Genomic DNA, 23,056 nt, shown 5'->3' on the forward strand with positions numbered 1-23,056 from the left:
TGTGCTAATCTCGGAGAAGAAAGGCGTGTCTCCACCTCGTCATAGAGGGGAGGAGTGAGCCAACCCCACTTGGCCAATCAGCACCGCGGTGAGCAACCCGGTAGGCGTGCCCTCGCAGCCGGCGGCTTGATTCCGCCCGGGGTAATAAAAGCGACGGGAAGGGACTGCTTCAACAGATGACCTGGGAGATGAGCGAAGAGGCGACACCAAGAGGAGCGGTGAGATGCGAAACGCTCCAAGCCAAAGAGGAGAGGTACTCGGAAAGGAAACCAGCTAAGGAGAGACGCGCTGAAAGGCGGGAGACGGCTCCACCAGAAGGAGAGGAGCAGGTGTGCCCGAGCCAGCGTGTGACGTCTAGAGCATCGGCAGCGGATACGTGACGGAGGGTTTTCCCGCCAAAAACCGCGAGGAATTGAGAGCTGCTGCCTCCGACCCTGCCTCCCTCTCCAGCAATCCACCTCAAGCCCTACCTGCCTGCAATATCCCCCGTGTAAGTGTGAACGGCGTCTGTCCTACTCGTTGTCTTGGGGTTAAGTAAATTGAATAGTATAAGCTAACGATGCACTGTGTGACTGCTTTTTTCCATCCATTGCTTGTAAATAATTTTGGTCGCTCTTTCTTTTTGCTTGTGTGTGTATAATAAATCTGTTCTTCCTCCGTACTCTGTCTTCTTCTCTTTTCCTTCTCTTTCGGTCGCTTTAGAGGTTTCCCGATTGAATATCTGCGGTGCGATCTGGTCAACGTCGGGTGGAATCGGGTTCTAATCGGGGAGTAACTGTTCGGACGCGGTAATACCAACCGCTCGGCCCATCATAACATCTAAACCGCGTCTGTAACAATACATATATATATATATATATATATATATATATATATATATATATATATATATATATATATATATATGTATATATATGTATATATATGTATATATATATATATATATATATATATATATATATATATATATATATATATATATATATATATATATATATACATATATATACCTATACATATATACATATTGTTATGTCGGGGGGTAAAGGAATATATAGAGCCAGGTAGATCTGTATAGGTAGGTATCCGACTGTCATGAAAGGGAATCTACCTGTAATAAGTTCTATGTTTAGCCGGTTTGTCGGTATAAGCTGGATTGGTGTCCCCGCCGCGAGGGGGGTGGGGCATGCTAATTAGTACAGGGATTATGGGTAATATTCCTTTGTTTGTCGTTCCCCCTTTCGCCACACCTGTGTCCCTTATGGCAAAGCATTCAGAAAGACACTTAGATAGATCCCTTAGTGCACACATTAAATAATTCCCTCCCCTTACAATGACTAACCGGAAAGACAAGCAGGCAGCAGCCGCGTACGATGACCTCGTGGGCGACGAGCATCGTGGCAAGCAATAACCACGCCCAGGGAACGTGTGATTGGTTGGCGCGGAAGGCGCGAACCTTCAGCCAATCAGCACGGAAGGCGCCAAACCACGACTCAGAAGGAGGTTGTTCATTGGAGGGAGAAGGGCCGGTGGTGGCAGAAGGTTCGAGAGACCACAAAGAATCGAGGCTCTGATTGGTAACGCGCCAGAACTGACGTCAGAGGGCGAGTGACAAAACGTCTCGTTCGCGGGCATTCTCCCTCTTCGCTCTGGGTATTCTGTCTTCGTTCTGGTCAGTTTGTGCTAGTCAGTCTTGCTGGTCCTTTCGTTCTTCGTTCTTGGCTCTTCGTATTGAGAGGTCCTGGTGGTCGTTGGCGTCGTCCCTGAATCTTTAGGTGCTCGGAGCTTGGAGCGGTGCTCGGTCCTTCATGGTGTTTGTGGTGCGGGAGCGGGGCTCGGTGCTGTGAGCGGGCGGTACCTCGTGGGCGGTCGACGAAGAGCCAGGAGTGGGGCGGGTCGCTCAGGGCCTGGTGGAGCGCGTGGGCGAAGCGGGCGGAGGGTTTCTTCACGCCGGAGCTCGGAGCCGCGTTGGACGGTGGACACGACTACAGACAAAGATAAGACGCACCACATTTCATAAGTACACGACGGGACAGTTATTTTATTAATTCATTTTCCTTTGTCTTGTATCCGAAGTGAGGTGTGGGGACGTCCCGATTGGGACATGTTATTACCGGCGCGTATTTTCCTGTCCCGTAATTCCTTGTAAATAAATCCTTGTATTATTTTCCATTTCCTTTTAAACCCGGATTCCCATTTGAGTTCATTCTCTCTACAGGTACGCGCTCCCGCTTCCTCCCCTTTCATTCTTCCTCCCGTGCTCTTATAGCCGAATCCGTATTTGATCGTTGCCTCCATTAAAGCCGTTTGGTCATCCGCGAGCCCTGGTGTTAACCGAAGGGATCGCACGACTATATATATATATATATATATATATATATATATATATATACACAAAGAATTAAGTTAAGCACCCCTACACAACGAATTAAGGTAAGCACCCCCTAATATATATTCTTTGTGTATATGTATACATTGGCATATATTCTAAGGTATGTGAGATCAAATAATGATTGGTATGACATTAGCAATTATCCATTGATGAAATTGAGTGATCAAAGTGAAAAAAAGTGATTGGTTGAGTCAGTGATCCGATCACGTGGGTCCTACACACGTTATTGACGCAAAGATCGCTAGACGTCTTCTCAGAACAATGACTGTACGTTCGAAAACATAAACGTCATCCACACTGTCCGTGATGGACCTATAGCTCCATACTTAAATTGAGGTGAAAATATGCCTAAAATTCCCAAAAAATTTCACCTTAAATTATTCAGAATAAAATATTGAAAACGGCATGATTGTTATGTTTTTATGTGACCATAATATCACTTCTCCAGAAAATATAGCAATATCATGGGTATATTACACTGTTTTGACGACAACAAACTTGTAATGTGCGAGGTTGTAAAAAAACGGGGGGGGTGCTTAACTTAATTCTTTGTGTATATATATTTCCCCCCGGTGGGGAGGGGGTTTGAAGCCTTGGATTATGGAGAGGATTGATGCCTTTGGGTTGGGAGGGTGACGACTTGGATTTGGGAGGCAGAGGTTGAGGACTTAGGGTTTCTGAGAGGTTATGGTGGGAGAGTGGGGGGTGGGGGGGGGAGGGTGGATGGAGATAGGTTTAGGAGAGTTGAGGTTTGGACTTGTATTGTATACTAGCAGAAGTACCCGGCATTGCCGGGCGGGGGAGGGGAGGGGGGGAGGGGAGGAGGGGAGAGGGGAGGGGAGGGGGAGAGGAGGGGAGGGCGAGGGAGGGGGTGGGGAGGGGTGAAGGGGGAGGGAAGGGGAGGGCCAATTAACAATGACGTTGCAGTTCTCATGGTCGGAGAGCAACACAACAATCGCGACATCGTCCTGCATCTTCGCAAGAGCACGAAGCAGATTTTGGAGACTCACCGATCCTGTGACCCACGCCCTCCAGTACCGGCGTTGCCGGGCGGGGGAAGGGAGACCCGTACATTCCCAACCCGTACATTCGCCCTCTCGACTCAAGCTCGTGTTCGATTCATATTCTAAATCGAAAGGGGAAAGGGGAAATCCTTCGTATTCGAATTCGTAAACACGAAATATGAATTAAAATTTAATCCATATCGCACAAAATCGACACAAAACACGATCGCATAAAGGTGAAAAAGCGCAATTGCTTTTCGCCCTGAATTACGTGCAAACGTGTGACGTGTGACGGGATGGAACATCACGTGATCGCTCTGAGCGAATCAGCGAGCTGTTCTGGCACTGGCTGAGATTAGCGGGTACTTCGCTGAAATGCGCTGAGGTAAATATGAATAAAAAATATGGATCTCGTCAAATATGGTCTCGGCCATGTTCGTCCCAGGCTCAATGGCCATGTCTATGCCAAATATCAAGCACGTGAGCCTCTCCGTTTCGGAGTCTATCGGTAACATTACACACACACACACACACACACACACACACTGTTTTATATACTAGGGCATGCCCGTACAAAATTATATCCCCCCCCCCTCTATTTACATGAAATGGTTTGGTCCATTCGCAAAGCCAAAGCGGACGGCTTGCGAGTACGGTGACAATCCCCCCCCCCCCCCCCCTCTATTTACATGAAATGGTTTGGTCCAAAGCGAACAGCTTGCGAGTACGGTGACAATCCCCCCCCCCCCCCCTCTATTTACATGAAATGGTTTGGTCCAAAGCGAACGGCTTGCGAGTACGGTGACAATCCCCCCCCTCTATTTACATGCAATGGTTTGGTCCAAAGCGAACGGCTTGCGGAGTTTGGTAAAGAAATCGCCATAGCTCGGTAACTACTTGTCCGATTAATATGAAACCTTGAAAAGGCACATCCTCGGGTCCCCAGCAATATACCTGGCAAGTTTCAAGTATATCGGACCGGTAGTTGTCGAGAAACAGCGGTCGCATACACACACACACACACACACACACACACACACACACACACACACACAGAGATTACTGGAATTTATAGATAGATATAGATTACGTGGTATTTCCACGTGTCCCTGCTAGTTGTTGTTATTTCCTTCTGGGTGGTGTTAAAGGTCCAGGAAGTGAGAAATAAACGTATACGTTTATTCAAACAGCACGATGACCAAACATATGGGCACTAGGCTAACCCCGCGCACACTGACACCACCTTTCCGGACATTGAAATTGTTACACAATACAACATGCATAATACCAAGGAGTTTTGCAGTATCCAACAGGCGGGGGTACCATTCTCGGCCCACCTTTGGCACAGTCTTGGAAATGCACTTTGTAATTTTTGTTATCTTTGAAAGAATAATTTTTTATTAATGACAACATATCATACTCCATATCATGAGATAAAGGAAGTTTATTTGTAAAACCGGTTACCACCAAAGGTGGTGCTATTTCTGCCACATGTCAATTTTGGAGTTTTGGTGACATTCACGTTTGCTCCATTGTAGGAAGATTATTATCTATATCTATATACCTATATAAATGCAAGTCGTACGATTGTGTCTGAACGGCGGTAAACGTAACCACAGCATGTGTAATGCTAAATTATACCTCATTTAAGAGTTATTGGGTTCAGACATTGCATATAGGGGTCGAGTTATGGGCATTTCTGCCTAGGTTGCGCATAAGGGTGGTGTATAGGATCAGAGTCGCTGGTTCGCACACCTAACAGAAGTGAAAAAAATATTTATCCACAAACTATTCAGTCAATTATAATTACCTTTTTGTCAATTTACTTCACCAAGAAACCCGAGCAGTTTTAACAGTTATTGACTATTATGCTGTCAAAGGACATTCCCAGCAAACTCCCTAAATATTCCACACTCCAATGGGAACTAATTACTTGCAGACAGCCCGGTGCAACCGGTTTTCTGCTTGTTAATTCATTAATACACTTCCAATTGTGTCTTGCACTGATATGAATCTCTTGTTCCGAGAGAGTGTAGGGGATAGAATGCCATGACACATCTATGCTATGCATATATTATATAGGAGAGGTGTCTCACAGTATGACAGGAAAATCTACAATGACCACATGAACAAAATGTGTTCTTCTTTTTTGAATTCTAAAGGCAATTTTAAACATAGGTCAATTTTATTTCCCACTTAAATCCTCAAGTCCTCGTGCAGGGCGTAAATTTATAGCTAATCCAGGTCAAAAATTGTATAGCAGTGATCAGCAATAATCATATAATAGCTACAAACTGCATTATTCAGAGTAACAACGGGTGGTTAGAAGTCCAGCAATTTGCCGAACCTGTTAAACACTTGTTCGTATTATATTTTGGCAACAATGCTATACAATGAAAATAATACTGTTACGTTTGTAGGAGGTAGGCAGTGATTACTTTAGTACAGGTAGAATGTGTCGGTAATATGCTCCGAATGTCGTGTAGCCATCTTGATGTAAATAACTCAGCTCCGGGTGTTCGGATTAAGTGTTACGTGTGGCCATACGGAGGTGGCTCTTGTGTTAATTAGCGAGGGATTATGGGTAATTCATCCCCTGTGTGTCGTTACCTCTGTAATCTATTCCTTCATTCCTTATGACACCGCACTAGACACCTAGCCAGAATCCCGCATTTAAACACAGTAGTTCATAAAAACCACCGGAAACCAGGCATGAAGCACTACCCCTGATTACCCCGACTTGGTAAGAGGACACTGGACAGGCAGTATGAGAGCCACGCCCCGAGAAGCAGTCATTGGTCAGGGTTTTGATTGACGGGAAGGACTGGTAAGAAGGAATACGCTGATTGGCGAAGCAGGACAGATGACATCAGAGCCTGTCCATAAAAGAACGCTCTGGCAGACATTTTCGGCTCCTCTTGGGCTTTCTCGTACTGGATGCCACAGCGGACGATTGTGTGCCGACATCGTCTCACCCTTTCTGACTTTGGACCCCATCGTGAGCGGCCATGTTGAGAGATCTTGCTGGTGGTCATGAGGAGGAAGAGCCGCGGCTTTCCAAGCAAGAACGACGGGTGGACGAGCGCTGCTTGCTTGCTGCAGCGTGACGAGGCCCGGAGTAAAAAGACGCACAGCGAGGCCTGGCTTCCCACCCGCATGCTGTGCCCCAACGAATGTGCATTTGCCCGCCAAAGCCTTGGACGATCCCTGACGTGATTTCGGAGACGCTCTGAGCTAAGTCCCCCACTAAAATTACACACATTTATTTTCGTTCTTTTATATTTCCCTTTGTCTGTGTGAAGGGTCCCTCAGTTTAGGATTTTAGTTTTATTTACCGTGCGTTATTTTGTATTCCTGGCATTTCTTTCAATAAAGCCGGTATTTATTTTTGTACAGTAAATCTTGAGTCGGCTCGCATTAATTATTACAGGGTGAAGCCTACCGGGGGGGATCTGTGAAGGTAAGCTCTTTGGCATCCTCCCCCCCCCACCCCCCCCCCCCCCCCCGTAATCTCGTTTTGGTCATCTGTAATACCCTGCGGTGTTCACCAAGGGTAGTCACGCGACAATACGTTAGCACAAAAAACACACCGACATTTAAAGCAAAGCATGAAAAGCAAAACAACTCTCCTTTGAATAAACTAAAAAATAAAATAAAAAGGTGTAATTATAGTTTGATAGAATTTGAAGACTGAACTCTCTACATTCATTGAACTTCTTGCTAAAGGCTCATTTTGTTCCATGACAGGACCGGAGCGCGCAGTAGGACGAGTCGTGCGATAAACATCTGTCAAAGTGCGTTCGGTACCAAAGAACAAGTGTCGCTCAATCGGAGACGCCCTGTGCACATTAGTCTGACTGCAGGAGCGCCAGCCGCATGGCATTTTCAGCGGTTGTCTCGGATATCTCGTGTTCTCCTGTCTATTGCGGCATGGCTATAGCCTTACCATAAAATATTGATGCCTATTGTGTGCCTCTCCAGCTCCCGTTGTCACAATTTCAGCCCGAAATGTGATCACACCGCATGGCATGTCGTCAGGAGTTCAAGTGATTGTCCCCTGCGCGATACGAGGATGTCCTGCAACGTCTCATTTCATTAATCACCTCCGGACACGCGCATGTTCTGCTCGTCGTGACAACTTGTACTCACGACAATATGCCTTTGCAAGTCCTCTGTCTTGTGTACAACTCATCCGTCTCAAGCAGACAAAGGGCGAACGGGCGTCTGTTGTAGCAGCGACCTAGGTTGTCTTACTTTCTCGTGTTACCTGCGGTCAGGCGCCGAGTGGAGAATTCGCGGCTCGGTGCTCTCACCAACGTTTAACAGATGTGATAACCTTTTCTACTTGAAAGTTTATATGCGAAACACCACATCCTTTAATCACTCGCACAGAATATACAGCACACCATGAATTAATCTTGAAGTTTGGTGAAAACGTGATGTATTCTGTGCGCTATTGTGTTTGGGTATGCCACTAAATAATATGAATTCAATTGGAAGAAAACATGAAAATACATCTTAAATCTAAATATATATGTATATATACACATATATGTGTGTGTGTACACTTAAAGAATAGCATAAAGGTTTGTGCACTTGCCTTTGAGTTGTCTCACCTGCATACAAATATCGACCCCACTAGATATTGACCTGGTATTGTATAGGTTATCCCTTGATGGCAGATAACACTGCTTGTTATCCTAGAATGTGTTTGTTATCTAGGCAGCAAATTCACAAACCCAGGTTATTTGCATGTCATATGTGTACGGTCGTCTTCAGCTACAAATAGCAACCATGATTATATATTTCTATTCATATTCCGAAAGGTGATACGTCACCATTGCCTTCACTTTCCCCAATGGAACTACACTTGAAAGAAGAGATTAACTTTGTTGGATACCTTAGACCTTGGTCAAAAAGGAAGCGAGAGGTACCTTTTTATGACCAGCTAAATACGATGCCCCTGAAAAACAGCCTTGAAAAGATATGAATGGACCCGCGGGGATCCATTACGTGGGTCTCACAAATCGTGGAGCGTTTGAAAAAGGCCAGTTTATTTGCAAAAACTTAAGGAGTTAAGTGCTCGCATTCCAGAAGCCATGTGGTATTAATATGCTGTGATAGTTATCGAACTCGCCTTTGCTGCACTGTAATTCCCTGGTGGTGTAGCGCGCTCTCTCTTTGAGATGTTTTGGCTTGTGCGTGGAGCTCTGAAGGGATAATAAATTTTACTCAATTTTCTTTGCGCGTTATGCTTTGTTTTGCAATTTTTATTACGCATTAGGTCTTGGGTTTGGCATGCAGAATATCTCCTAGGTAGCGTACTCACCTTTGAGCTGTGAAGCCTGGTTTGATTTCCACTCCAGGCTGTCACCCTGATGTTTCACATGTAGAGAGCTGTGCTGTCCTTCGGAGTGACGTTAAGCTGGATATCCCATCCATGAGCATTTGCTGGTGAATGTTGAGGACCCCACGGTGTGTTTCATAAGAGAAGGACATGATGTGCCGGCACTTTGGCCAAATTTTTGAAATTCCTACAAAAACCTACAGCATTCTGTGATTGAGTGGTTCACCGTCCAGAGTTCTTCTCATCCATGGAAGCATTCATGACCCGTGAGCAGCTGAATACTATGCCAATGATATTGGGTTGCATGCCTACCATTTCATCTTACCCGCCAATATTCTTCATCGTGGACAATACAGAAGGAGGAAAAAAAAAGGTGTTTCATTTGGAAAGTTTTGTCTGTACATGATGCAAGTGCATCCCATGACTCATTAAACACAATATAGAGCTTTCTTATACTGAAATCATATTCACAGCTCAAACTAGAACGGCACTCAATAGAGCGCATACCTCCGCCAGGCTGAACAGTTTATGTTTTGTATCCCACTGATAGACCGGATTTGGATTTGGACATGAACCAAAATCTAATCGGCTTGTTCTTGTCACCTAAACAACTCAACCACATCGTTTTGTCATAATTCGTCCACAACTTTTTGAGATATTGTTGTATATATCGTTTTTGGCCATTGGTGAGAAATCATTTTAAAAATTATAGCAGCGAGATCCCGATCCGGATCTTCACCATAAGCCAATCAATTAGTCAGTGTCACACACCCAATTTGTCCAGATTTCATCCAAATCGGTCCAAAACATTTTGAGATATTCTGCACACAAACAAACAGACAGGGGTGAAAACATAACCTCCGTCACTTCCGGTGGCGGAGATTTAAAAAAAATAAGGGCTGATCTTTCTACAATAAGCACAAACTTTATGACAAGACATATCTAATATTGTGAGATTATAGCCCCTTCCCCCTCCATGCAAACTTCCCACTTTCAGTCAAATACCATAGGCTTACATCGATGATTTTTGAAGTGCGCAATGCATTCTTGCTTGCAAAAGTACTGACTATTAAATCGAGCAATGGAAAATGTATTTTGGGCACGTCTGTCACACAATAATTGGGTGCATTCATTTTGGCGGCAACCTCTTAGCCTATGTGATGTCTTGATCATGCCACACCACACAAGCAAGACTGGTCTTGAGACTCCGGTAGGTGTTCCTGCAGTTACAAAGGAACAAAAATCCAGTATCAAAGTACAAATTCACATTTCACAGCCATGACACAAAAGAAAAAACATTTTGTGCTTGCCAATAACAAAGAACCTCAGGGCAATTGCAAATTTCTCCAAAGGAGTGGATTGCCACATGGTGATGCCTTCTGGTCAGATGAAGGGTTTCACTTGGGTAACCAACTTTTCAAAAACTCTCTCTCTTCCATCCAGAGGAAATTGCGACAATCCCTGGGGTCTTCCATTTGGGTGTCCTGCAACAAGCAAACTTGGATCAAGGGCTCTTTTGGAGTGGGCCTACACCAATCCCACCTTCCTCTTCACCCTTCTCTTCTTCAGTAACTCCCCAACCAGGGCAACCAACACAGATGGACATCAAGATCATCAAATTCGGCCATTATTCTCAAAAAGGCGATTGTTTTGAAGGCAGCATGTCACTCGGGGCCATGCAAGATACTTTGACAAGGTACATGTTGTAAAGCTGTATGACTTTAATCACATTTCATCAAATTGCTTTGTATGTCATAGTACAACATAGTTTGGTTTCTCTATGTAACCAGATATGTCAGAGACTGTTGCAAGCCTCACAATTTTGTCATCTATGTCAAACCTAAAGCATTCAAAAAATTGAAAACGTTTCTTTTTCAGATTGTAGTGCTTTGATCAGAAAAAGTGTGTGAGAGTATATATATAGAATGACATTAAAACATTTCAGGAACTCATCAAATACATTTGGGCTTAACTTTGATGTGCAAAGCTCATATGTGGAGTTACAAACTTGTGTATTATAAGAGAATATAGTAGATGTGACTGACAGAAACTTAGTTTAGGGATGTATAATTGTGCAGAACTTCATATACTTTACAATCTATGTTTTTATAAGAAATATATTGACGATGCATTCAGTGAATTATAAATTTGGCAAAATGACTGATTGGAGAAGGTTTTCACTTTTGCCAGTGTCAATCATTTTCCCAAGCACTGGGGAAGTAAAGCCGTACAATGAAAGCTCGATGAGGGTCTTGTGGAAAGTTTCCGGCCTGACATAGTAGGAAAAACACATTTGAAATTATTGTGGAAGAGAGTTATATAAATCTTAAATTAGTTAATTGACCATTTTATATCAGAACAGCAAATTTCCATCTGCTCTTTGTACTTGATTTATATAAAGAGGAATATTCTCAACAACCTGTGGTGTTGGAGGCCCACACCCTTAAGTGAGCATCAGAGCACACATGACAAGTTCTGAAAGTTTTTTGTGGCTAAAAACGAATTCTTGTCAAGTTGCCACTCCACCGTAGGTTTGGAAATTTTTCTGCTGAATAATTGTGAAAATGGAACCCACACCATTGAGGATGATGAAACAAGGCTTTACCCACTCTTCCACCAAGCTGCTCAAGCTATGGAGTCATCTCCCAAAATAGCAACACATATAATGTGATATATATATAATATAATATATATATATATATAATAATATATAATAATATATAATAATATAATAATATATATATATATATATATATATATATATAAAATAATATATATATATATATATATATATTATAATATATATATATATATATATATATAATAATATATATATATAATATATTGTTACGGACACGGTTTTTGGATGTTATTTTACTGAGCGGTGGTGTATTTAACCGCGTCCGAACAGTTACTCCCCGATTAGAACCCGATTCCACCCGAACGTTGACTAATCGCGCTACAGATATTCAATTGGGAAACCTCTAAAGCGACCGAAAGAGAAGAAGAGAGAAGAAAGACAGAGTTTGGAGGAAGAACAGATTTATTATACACACACAAGCAATATTTTAGAGCGACCAATATTATTTACAGCAATAGATGGAAAAGAGCAGTCACACAGTGCATTGTTAACTTATTCTATTTCATTTACTTAATCCCCAAGACAAACGAGTAGGACAGGACGTTCACACTCACACGGTGGATATTGCAGGCAGGTAATGGCTCGAGGTTGATTGCTTGAGAGGAAGGCAAGGTCGGAGGCAGCAGCTTTCAACCCCTCGCGGTTTTGGCGGGAAAACCTCCGTCGCGTATCCGCGGCCGTCACGCGCTGGCTCGGCACACCTGCTCCTCTTCCTGGGGTGGAGCCGTCTCCCTCCGTTCAGCGCGTCTCTCCAACGACAGGGGATATTGCAGGCATGTAGGGCTTGCGGTGGATTGCGCTCCTCTTCCAGGTCATCCCCCAGCGTATCTCTCAAGGCCTCTCCTTGGTGCAGCCTCGTTGCTCCTCTCCAGCTCATCTCCAGTCATCTCTTTCAAGCAGTTCCTTACATTCGCTTTTATCACCTCCGGCGGAATTAAGCCGCCGGCTCCGAGGGCACGCCTACCGGGTCACTCACCGCGGTGTTGATTGGCTGTTAGGGCCGGTTCACTCCTGCCCTCTTCTGACGAGGTGGAGACACGCCTTTCTTCTCCGACCCTGTTTCATGGCCAATGGTGGTTGAAGAGAAAAACCGACCAAAATGCGGAAGGCAAATGGAAGGGAGGTTTTGGGGAAATTGGAAGGGCCTATGCTTATTTTGTTTGATACAATGCAAAGTCAATCTAGTGGAAAACACATACTTAGCCTACATGGAATAAGGAAATACACTATTTAAAAGATATATCGTGACCTGCGTGTATGTTCTATGAAATTAATTAGGAGGACGGCTGCGACCATTATTTACATTACCAGGATGTTACCATACCAAAACCATACTCTTCACATCCGTTACCCTTCCTCCAAAATTGTTACACTCCTCAAAACCCGTTACATTTCTCAAAATCGTTACACTGCACCCTCCTTTCTTCAGGCACGTCCTCGGGCCTACTAGACTTAACTGAGTGTGACATGTAGGTGTAATTCCCTCTACAATTAACCTGACCCTGAGTGTGACAATTTTAAAACACAAATAAGTATGTCCCCCTATTGCATTGCATCCTGTCTAACAGACTCAAGCCCACAGCTAACCGAATTACGGAATTATTCTGAAACTATACATTTACGGTGGGGAGCATTATTTACAATGACGTGATTTCTTATTTACAACGCAACCCAGGACCTGTGTGTTTTTTTCTTTTCTTTTTAGGGAACAAGAGAAAGAAATTCCTGTTGGGAGGGAGGAGACAGCACGCATTGCATCGATGCACCAGTACCAATACCACCAAAGCACCCAAAAGCACCCAAAAGCACCACAAAGCACCACTCGGTGCGCAGTCACCATGGTTCATAATAAACACAACAAAACAACTGGTGGTGGTCTTCTCCTTGTCTGCTGGGCCGATGTTCTTCCCGACGTCTTCTGGCTTCATGCGGCCTATTTGGACATAATAAAAGGCACAACTTGTGTCCATTTTTATTTAGGGCCTCAGGGGCCAACTAAGGGTGGTCCACCTGTTTGGCATAGGTGCCACCTTACCGAGGTCCGCAAGCAAGATTCCCTGGCCACTATGGCCGGTTTCCAACAGAGGTGCCCTGCCCCAGAACCTGGGGTCCATCAAGTGGTACTTGGCCGCAGAACAGCGGTCCATAAAGTGGTACATCAACGCAATGCGTGCTGGTTCTGGGAATCTCGGGCGCACAATGGCCACCTCACGCACGCTCCCCTCGGCACCCAATGGCGCACAGGTCATGTGGGAGACAAAAGAAAGACAATTGAGCGAGGGGTAAGGTCACAAGGGTACACGTCAAACAAGGCAATGCAAGGTGAAATGCGTACGGAGGGCGAAGTGAGAAAGCTCGTCCCTACCGTACGTCACCCCCCTGTCACCTACACTACCCTTGCTCTTACCCCATATTTACAAAATCTACCCATTTACAAATTCGTCACTACTGTCACGTCTTCCCCATGTTTCCCTTATACCAAATTCGTCACCACAATCCCTCTACTTCAAAATTTGCCATCATCAATTCATCATCAATCCTCAAAAGGAGGGAGAGATGGAATTACGCACAATGTCACACCCACGTCATGATGCGTCTCACAACCCAAACATTTGCACAGTAAAAAATAATCAAACATGGCATGGTGTGGAGTACCTGTCACCTCAGGTGAGTGGATGCAGATGGTGTGAGGAGATCCTTCATCCTAACTATCCTCTAAATGATTTTAACACACTTTACACTACCCGGGGTCTTTCCCTGCCAATCCATTGGCAATCTTACTCTATGTGGTTCTAATAACCAATTCCCATTGACTAACTGTGGTGCTTCTCAATTTGGGGTCTCACTCCCCCGATTCATCTCCCGGTGCTCTAGCACAATTTCTGGGCTGCGACGTGTACCTCTCCCAACAGGTCTACCCACCTGCACACCTCCACCACTGTAGTTGCCACCCGAGCTTACCTAGCTCCTCACCCTAACCTAACTACCTGGGGACAGCCCCTCTCCTGGCTCTGTCACCCCATGGTGCCCTCTGGCACTGGGCTACCCGGGTCCGTCCTCCGGATCCTCGGGCCCCATTCACAACAACTACTACTGGCTCCCAGAGCCCACCTGCGGCCTCACCTGGCCGACATCCTCACAGTGGTGGAGTGCCCAAACCAACTACACACACTAACAGGCTACACGCCCAGCCATTTCCACAACACCAATGCACCCATCCACATACCATTCTGTCACCCGCACCACAGATGCCAATATCCAACCACAATTTACCTGTACCCTCTACCTAATACTTACACTACCCGCCCCGGGTATCCGTGATGGGGGTCCACTCTTCCCCCATTCACACCTTCGCACCATCCACTCCACTCCACAATTTCCACCATTCTCACTCCACGACCATCCATTCCAATACTCCAGATATCCCACACTACCATTTATTCCACACTGCCACATACACCTGTTCTTCATTCACCTGTCGTTGCACACCTGTGCAATCATACCTGGTGCCACCTGCACCCTCCTTTCTTCCTGGACCATTTGGTCAACACAACACGCAATCACCACTACTCCCTCATACACTGCTCCATTCACCTGTCAGTTGCACACCTGTGCAATCACACCTGTTCCATTCTCACCTGTTCAATCCTCACACACACGGCATCATCTCAGCTAACTACTCCCCTCTGAAACTTGCGCTTCCCAGTCGTCCCTTTAAACTATTGCGCTCCCACGTCATTATAATCCACACTAATCTACCTGCGTCCCCACTACAGGTATCAGTCACTAACTAACCTTAACGTTACCTAATGTCATCTTCGCTAGATCCCTACAATTATCCAAGCCCTCCCTGGCTCGGTTGTCATAGCCACCCCATAAACTATTGCGCATTTGCCCCCACCTGTGAGGGATGGTGGATTTGCCATCCCACCACATCGGGGGTCTCTCACTACCAATTTCGCTCGTCCAAATCCAACAATTCAAAAATTTTCCATTTACCGCCAATTCTATTCACTTTTCTAAATTTCGTTTTAAATCACTATCACTATCACCATCACCCGTCTACTTATTACATCCTCTCGGTGCGCCAATTCACATCTACAGCCCGGCTTCGTACAGCCGAGCACTGAACGCGGATTCTTTTGTGCTGGCGGCTGGATGCGTCCCGCATTCGGGGCCGGGGCGGGGGCTTACCCGGGCCGAGATCCCACGCATCACCTCGGCGTGGAGCCATCCAATGTCCCGATCTCGACCTGCCGGCACGTCTCAACAAAACGTGGTCGCCATAGCGACCCTTCCTATCCAGCCGCCCGCTCCGCCTAGTGGAGCCCGGCCGCGGCCGTTCAAAGCGAGGCCCAGCGTGGATCGCGCACGGCGGTTCTTTCGAAACCGCCGTGGTTCGGATCCCCGCTGGTTCTCGCGGCACGCGAAGCCCGGCACGCACCGAGGGCCCGAGTCGGCTATAAGTCGTTCTAACCTTTAACCCAGTTATCGTCGACGCTTCACCTGGATTCCTACAAGCATACGCTACCCCTTTCTTGCTCATACATGCAGCTGTTCCCATTCTCCTCGTACCTTTCCTGACACACCTCGGTACACCCATTCCACTCACAGCCTTGGTCACACACCTGACCACTGAACACTTTGGCACACATTCGTTGCTCGCACACCTCACCAATACACCGCTTCGCGCCCCCTCCTCGGTCACCTCCTCTGTGACAATCACAGGTGTGCCCTCATTCGCACACCTAACCACGTGCCTCACCACCAACTCCAGCGTGCATTCCCACTCACGCTCTACCATTCCAGGTGTGCATCCTTCCATCCCAGGTGTACATCCTTGCTCACCTGTCACAACCAACTCACTCTCCTTGTCACTCTCAATACTCTCACCTCCATTCTTGACAGCGCACTCACCCTTACTTTCGACGGCACACTCTTTCCTCATGCACCCGTCCGTTACACACCTTTCTCGCGCACACCCTCCCGTTACATCCTCTGTAACACTCACCACAGACGTACACTTTCTCGTTACATCCTCTGTAACACTCACCACAGGTGTACACTCTCTCGTTACTTCCTCCGTAACACTCACCACAGGTGTACACTCTTTCGTTACTTCCTCCGTAACACTCACCACACCGCGCTTCCATGTACCCCCTCGTACACGCGCTCCGACCGGCTCACTCCTGACGGCACACTCACTCCTCGGCGTGCACTTTTTCCTCACACACCCCATGGTCGGACATTCTCGCACACCTCTTTTTTCGCACACCTGACCTGTCACACACTTCACCAACGGCCTTTCACGAACACCCGGATCCAAACCAATCCCCAAGCCGACTGAATCTCCCCTCACATCATGTACATTGCCACTCACCTCCGTACCTCGTCGCACCTCCTCCGCCACCTGCAAACTTTTTATTTGGTTAGTGAGCACCGCATCATGATTTGAACACAGACCTTGTACATATTCCATGACTTCCTCCTTTATCTCCCTCTTAGTTTCCCTCCGTCTCTTTTTAATTTCACTCACCCCTTCTTCCACCTCCTCTAATTTTTCCTTTACCTCCTTCATCTCCCGGTGCGCCCCCTCTATTTCTTCCTCTAACGCCACCTTAACCGTTTCTACGTGCGTCCTTACCTCCCGGTCCTTCGTCTCCATTGCTTCTGTCACCTCTTCCAACCTCTTCGTCAATCCCTCATGTACCATTTGACATTCCTTTTGTGTTGCTATTAATTCATTTTTTATGTCCTTTTGTGTTGCTTTTAAACCCCCGATGATTGCTGTGTTCTTTTCCACTTGGTCCGTTAGTTCCTTTTGTCCCACTGTCAGCTGTTCTACTCCTTTCGTCAGATCTTCTATTCCCCCCTGTAACTTTGCCGTATTATTTCTCACCTCTTTCTCTATACGCTTTTCGCCTCGCTTTACCTCCTCGCGCAGCCCCGAGACCTCCTCACTCACCCCTCGTCGTATTTCCTCCATCTGGTTCCCCATCTGTTCGATTTCCCGGGCGGATTGTTCCCCTATTTCCCGCAATTTGTCCTCCATCCTATTTTCTAACCCCATTAACCCATTTTTCACCCCCTCTAACTGATTCTCCTGGGCAGCCATTCTGTTTTCCACCCCCGTTAACCCATGTTTCACCCCTTCTATCCCATTGTCTAACCCCTCAAATTTCTTGTCTAATCCCTCAAATTTCTTTTCTAATCCCTCACCGGTACCCCTCGCTTCGTCCCTCATTACCCCCATTTCGTTTCCCATTACCCCCATTTGGTTCCCCATTACCCCCAATTGCTCACTCTGAGCATCCATCCGGCCCTCCAATCGCTCACTATTCTGGGCCATAAGGGCCTTCATTTGTATAAAAAAAAGGTTCAAATCCATTGGCATCTCCGGTTCGACTACCGCGACCATGGGCGTGGCTAAATGTGGCGCCGCTGTAATCACGTGCGCTAGAGCGCCATTTTGTGCACCTGAAATTCCCGCAACCACATTGCCATTTTCCTCCTCCCTTTCTTCCACATACATTTCCCCTGGTTCCTGGGTTACCCCTAACCCGTCTATCTCCCCCACCGACATCCGATCGCCTTGATTGTCCATGGCGCGATCTAAAAATTCGGGTTTTATAAAACAACACAATTTCGTCCGCTTTATAATTTTGAGCGCGTGCAGCGCGCTCCGGGTCGATCTCACTCCCCGACACCAATTGTTACTCTAATAGTACAATTGGTGTTCCAAAATTTGGGCCTAACAAATTTAGTCCCAGGTTCGAATCCAACTCCTCGACACCAATTGTTACGGTACTAACACAATTGGTGTCCAAAATTTGGGCTAAATAAATTTAGTCCCAGGTTCGAATCCCACCTCCTGACTACCAATTGTTACGGACACGGTTTTTGGATGTTATTTTACCGAGCGGTGGTGTATTTAACCGCGTCCGAACAGTTACTCCCCGATTAGAACCCGATTCCACCCGAACGTTGACTAATCGCGCTACAGATATTCAATTGGGAAACCTCTAAAGCGACCGAAAGAGAAGAAGAGAGAAGAAAGACAGAGTTTGGAGGAAGAACAGATTTATTATACACACACAAGCAATATTTTAGAGCGACCAATATTATTTACAGCAATAGATGGAAAAGAGCAGTCACACAGTGCATTGTTAACTTATTCTATTTCATTTACTTAATCCCCAAGACAAACGAGTAGGACAGGACGTTCACACTCACACGGTGGATATTGCAGGCAGGTAATGGCTCGAGGTTGATTGCTTGAGAGGAAGGCAAGGTCGGAGGCAGCAGCTTTCAACCCCTCGCGGTTTTGGCGGGAAAACCTCCGTCGCGTATCCGCGGCCGTCACGCGCTGGCTCGGCACACCTGCTCCTCTTCCTGGGGTGGAGCCGTCTCCCTCCGTTCAGCGCGTCTCTCCAACGACAGGGGATATTGCAGGCATGTAGGGCTTGCGGTGGATTGCGCTCCTCTTCCAGGTCATCCCCCAGCGTATCTCTCAAGGCCTCTCCTTGGTGCAGCCTCGTTGCTCCTCTCCAGCTCATCTCCAGTCATCTCTTTCAAGCAGTTCCTTACATTCGCTTTTATCACCTCCGGCGGAATTAAGCCGCCGGCTCCGAGGGCACGCCTACCGGGTCACTCACCGCGGTGTTGATTGGCTGTTAGGGCCGGTTCACTCCTGCCCTCTTCTGACGAGGTGGAGACACGCCTTTCTTCTCCGACCCTGTTTCATGGCCAATGGTGGTTGAAGAGAAAAACCGACCAAAATGCGGAAGGCAAATGGAAGGGAGGTTTTGGGGAAATTGGAAGGGCCTATGCTTATTTTGTTTGATACAATGCAAAGTCAATCTAGTGGAAAACACATACTTAGCCTACATGGAATAAGGAAATACACTATTTAAAAGATATATCGTGACCTGCGTGTATGTTCTATGAAATTAATTAGGAGGACGGCTGCGACCATTATTTACATTACCAGGATGTTACCATACCAAAACCATACTCTTCACATCCGTTACCCTTCCTCCAAAATTGTTACACTCCTCAAAACCCGTTACATTTCTCAAAATCGTTACAATATATATATATATATATATATATATATATATATATATATATATATATATATATATATATATATATACATACATATATATATACATATATAGTTACGGTTCTTCGCCGCCCTTCTTCTCTCTCACTCTCCTCGGCCATCGCACACTCTTTTCCCACACTCTCGGGTGTGCACTCTCGCTCATACTCGCGCCCCGGTGCACACTTTTCTCTTACACACGCGCCATTCGCCCTCGCACACCACACCATGGACCTTCCACTACCGCCCGGGTTTCGTCTCGATCCCAAGCGCGCCAAAACCCCTTTTCCCGCCAAACACACTCCCACTCACCTTAGGGACCTTCTTCTCCGGCACCAGCACCTGCAAACTTTTATTGGGGTTAGCAAGCACGTCATCACGGTGCAAATGCAGACTTTGTGCAAATCCCATCTCTTCCTCCCGCGATTTATTTACTTTCTCTGCCGTCTCTTCGGCCACAATTTCAACTATAATCATTTCTTCTATTTCTTCGACGACCGCCGGCACGCATAAAATTTATTTTTCCAATTTGACGGCCGTCAGCTCTTTTACACCCCGAGTCGCGATTTCTATTCCCTCGGTCAATTTAGCCGCGCTCTGCTCTACCCCGCTCTCCACATGTTCCTCACACCGCGTTACCTCGTTGCGTCCCAATGCGACCTCCTCGCTCGACCTGCGCCCAATGTCCTCCCCCTTTTATTTTATTCCCCGGATGTATTTGTCCCCCATTTCTTTCAATTGACCACCCATATTGTTTTCCAACCCCTCCAAGGCCTCCATGTTACACCTTGCTTCGTCCCTCATTTCTTTAATTTCCCTTCTTGATTTGTCCCCCTCTACTTTCATTTGATTAGCCATTTGCCCACCCATTTTGTCCATGTATGCCATCATTTGCACCACGAGTAGCGGCATGTCCAAACTTGCTGGCACCGCGGGCTCGGCTTCCGCCGCCACGTGTGAGGCGCCGCCATTTTCTACCCCTACTGCCGGCCCCTCATCAATGTCCTCCTCTTCTCCCAATTCTTCCCGTGGGTCCTGGGTCATTAATTCCTCCTCATCTACCTCATCTTCTACCCCCACCGGCATTCGACCATCTTGGCTAGCCATGGCACTAATTTAAAATTTTGATTTTAAAAACTAAATTTCGTCCACTCGCAATTTCAAGTGCGTGAAGCGCACTCCAGGTCCAATCCCACTCCTGACACCAAATGTTACGGTTCTTTGCCGCCCTTCTTCCCCTTACCAAGGAGGGGAATTAATCCCCTTGTTCTTTCTGGGCTTGGCGGAACCGAGGCTTGACACGTCCCTTCTGGGCAAACGCAGAGTAGGGTCTCAGGACCAATTCTCGCTCGTACCTAATTCCCTGCGTCGCCACGGAAGCGAGGAAGCAAGCCTCGCATGGGCCACGTGTGGTTTGAGTACGTCGAGCGGATTGAGTACCACGTGGACCGTGCAGTCTTAGTTAGTGGAACCCAATTGGAGCGGTTCTATTCGTACCACGCTTAGCCAATGAAGAAACCACAGGAACGATTGAATGGAAGAAAGGAAGAACACAGGTTTAATTATTCCCACACGTATGTACAATGATCGGGGACGCAGAGACACAGGGCAGCACTTAATCAATCTTGTCTTATTCCCCAGACTCGGGCCCGTCTCACTCACACAGGGAATTGCAGATCGGTTGATGTTCAGCCAACGCGTCGACGTGGTCGTCCAGGGACGGCCCCGTCCGGCTCTCCACGGTCCCCGCACATCCCGCGAAGATGGCAGCAGGCGATGGCAGGAACCTCGTAGCGCGTCTCCCGAACAAAGCAGATGATAAGGTGGAACGGCAAATGCAGGACTCTCAGCGCGGCTGGTGAGTACACAGCCATTCTTACTCGCGCGGCTTAATGCACCGTATATAGATCGGCCACAAACTCAACCGAGCATCACTTATTAATAGCGCATCTTTCGGTTCATGCCCGTCTGGCTTCACCCGCGTATCTTGCACAGTTCTCTGACGCTCACAACTCCTCTTCCTCGATCCTCTAAGTTGGTTAGTGCACGCGAGTTCTCCCCTGGGCACGTCCTTTGCCCATCAGCGAGGGTCCTTTCAGGCAGCAGTCCTGTTCAACGAGTCCCTTGGTGCACGTCCCTTTCTCATCAGTCCTTTCCGCGCTAGTCCTTCGAGAGCTTTGCGTGATGGGTTATATAGGTATGCCCCTGAACCTTCTGGAACCCTCTCGAACCTTCTTACCACACCCTGTGACGCAATGCCGCCGCCACCACCTCAGATTACTGATTGGCGGCTCGTGCTTACCGTCAGCGCTTCTGCCGCTCCGCCCCTTCGGCTCTGCCCCGACCCTCCTAGCCTGCCTCGTGTTAATTCGCCCAAAATGAACCAAAGTTAGCGCAAAAGGGCATGAGGCTAGGGAAGCTGGAAAGTCGGTAGAAGTAGGGCCTATTCTCCTGACTCTACGCAATGCAGAACTAACAATGGAAAAGGACTAAGCTCACAAATACTAAGACATAACTACACTATCGCGAGGCTACATGTTGCTTGTGTGACTAGCTATGAGGGGGAAATTTTAACCTTTATTATACTCACTGTACAAACTCAAAACCGCAACTATATATATATATATATATATATATATATATATATATATATATACATACATACATACATACATACATACATACATACATACATACATACATACATACATACATACATACACGTTGGGTCACCCGATCAAGATTGGTTGTGTAGAACTTAGTAAATCATCAAGAAGAATGATGTTTAAAGCTGAAGCAAGAATTAATCCAGGAGTGCACCATGGCAATGTTGGGCCAAACGACCTAATTTCCTTGGTTGAGGTCACTTTATCCTCAGCCTAATGTTGTCAAGCAGTCTCATGTTGTCGTTTTTTCCCCTGTGACTTTCAGACGTACACATTCGCATACATAGACAATTATTGTCTTGCCGAGGGAGGAGTGGGGGAGTTGTGCCCATGACCTGACCTTGAGTACACCCAGCATGTATGCTAAATTTGGTGGAGATTCGCCAAGGGATATGGAATTGTTTAGAATTCAAAGAAAAGGCTTCATACACACGCACCGCTCCCGTAGAGAGTGGTGCTTCCAGTCTAACTAAAATATGTAATTTGGTGTCTGTCTGACCACGATACATCAGGTTGTTACCTATCCAATCTCAACCACACTTGACAGGAAGACTAAGGATCACACAACGGGGTTTGCAGCGATTTTATTTGCTCCCCGCCCCAATTCCACCTTGGGCAAAATCCGTGTTAAGGTGTATATCCATGTTAAGATAGCTTTTCGTAGTGTTTTTCCAAGGCCGCTTCTGATAAAAGTAATAACAACGCCACTGATAATAGCAAAATATCAATGTTATTTCAAAACAATTTAATACTAATAATATCCCCCCTCCCAAAGGGCTTTTTCCTCCTTGGATAAACGCCGTGTTAACATGTACAAATTGTTTATCGTGGTATTTCCGAGGGAACACCTGCCGGAAGTAAAACTTATTGTAAACTACAAACATAATCATGGCATTTTATAC

The 23,056-nt window shown here is 46.4% G+C and overlaps 1 long non-coding RNA gene across 2 annotated transcripts in view; it reads left to right on the top strand.

The window, feature by feature from the left end:
• Positions 1 to 23,056, top strand: part of LOC144893641 (uncharacterized) — a 63,291-nt gene that overhangs the window by 35,842 nt on the left and 4,393 nt on the right. For both annotated transcript variants that reach the window (XR_013624563.1, XR_013624565.1), the window contains exon 2: positions 10,187 to 10,439. This is a non-coding gene — a long non-coding RNA (uncharacterized LOC144893641). The remainder of the gene's footprint in view (positions 1 to 10,186; positions 10,440 to 23,056) is intronic.

The sequence above is a fragment of the Myxine glutinosa genome, chromosome 9 (genome assembly GCF_964187855.1).
Source record: "Myxine glutinosa chromosome 9, kmMyxGlut1.1, whole genome shotgun sequence".
Taxonomy (NCBI): domain Eukaryota; kingdom Metazoa; phylum Chordata; class Myxini; order Myxiniformes; family Myxinidae; genus Myxine; species Myxine glutinosa.